Source organism: Elephantulus edwardii, unplaced genomic scaffold (assembly GCF_000299155.1).
Source record: "Elephantulus edwardii isolate Elephantulus edwardi_28Jun2011 unplaced genomic scaffold, EleEdw1.0 scaffold00268, whole genome shotgun sequence".
In the NCBI taxonomy this organism is placed as follows: domain Eukaryota; kingdom Metazoa; phylum Chordata; class Mammalia; order Macroscelidea; family Macroscelididae; genus Elephantulus; species Elephantulus edwardii.
In genome coordinates, this window is record NW_006400018.1 from 1,970,735 (window position 1) to 1,972,013 (window position 1,279).

Below are 1,279 nucleotides of genomic sequence, written 5' to 3' on the forward strand. Positions count from 1 at the left end.
GTCCTAACTAACTTTGTGTTGATCATCCTGTTACTGGATATTACTTTTCCTTTCATTCATCTTAATATATACTTTTATCTATTTGTTAATTTTTACTCTCCTCTCCTCCCCTGGCTGCTTTCTAAGAATTATTCTAGCTGTGTGTAAACCTTTTCTTAACTTTTTACAACAGGGGTCTTACTAGAACAGTTATCCTTTTTTTTAAAAAAAAAAAAATTTTTAAGCTGTTGCAAAAAACTTTATTTGGTCCAAGGCTTGGGTGAGGGGCCTCTGGGTGGGTAAGGTTCTACATCAGGGTGAGAAAGAGAAGCTTGCTGCTGATGGCCGGGGGACACGGACGACCCTTCTGCAGATCCTTGCAGGCCCCTAGTCCTGTTGAGGGTGAGACGCTCAAAGAGATACTCGCCAGCCCAACCTGGGGGCAACCCAGTCTTCTCATGTTGGTCAGATGGTCACCCAGCAATTTCACTGCCTCATCCAGGAAGTGGTTCTCCAGAAAGTCACAGAGATGGGGGCCAGTGTGGGCAGAACCCACGATATGCAGATCCAGAAGGGCGTAGTTTAGGTTCTCCAAGGCCAGCGCGGCTTGTATGGCATCCAGGGTTTTACCCCTCTCATCCTGGGATGGCTTCTGGATATCTTGGGAGAAGACTTAGCTGCTGCGGTAGTTTTGCAGCTTTAAGAGCCACTCGGCACCCTCGCGCTTCTTCTTCACCAACTCGTGGAAGAAGTGCCCTACGCCTCCCAAGGCCACATCATCGCGGTCAAAATAAAAACCCAGAGAGAGGTGGGTGTAAGAGGCCTGCAGGTGTAGGTTGACCAGACGGTTGACGCCGGCTTCTGCTTCTGGGGAATAATTTTGACGGATCTGAGAGCTCATAGTTGGTCGAGGTTTGGGGGCTAATAAAAAAACCCCAAAAAACGGTGTTAGCTGGTCCTGAAAACAGAGATGGTTGAGATGGTCCTGAAGTTACGCCTGGAGATGAAGATGGAGGGTAGTTGGAGGCTGGAAGGGGGGAAGTCGCAGGGTCTGTTCCATCCAAACACTGTTGAAGCAAGAGACAGATCCATGGGACCGCTGGGGAACTCAATGTAACAGTTGTCCTTTAGTAACTCACTTATTTCACTTAACTTAATATCCTCTAGATACAGTGTTTCATGAATTTGCTGTCTTTTAGTGGTGCATAGTACTCCACCATTGTTTGTTGATGGACTTTTTCGTTGTTTCCATCTCTCTGCTATTGTAAATAATGCTTCAATGAACATAGGTATACATATA

The 1,279-nt window shown here is 46.3% G+C and overlaps 1 pseudogene; it reads right to left on the minus strand.

Moving 5' to 3' along the window:
• Positions 1 to 239: 239 nt before the first annotated feature.
• On the minus strand, positions 240 to 880 carry LOC102871725 (annotated as a pseudogene).
• Positions 881 to 1,279: the final 399 nt, after the last annotated feature.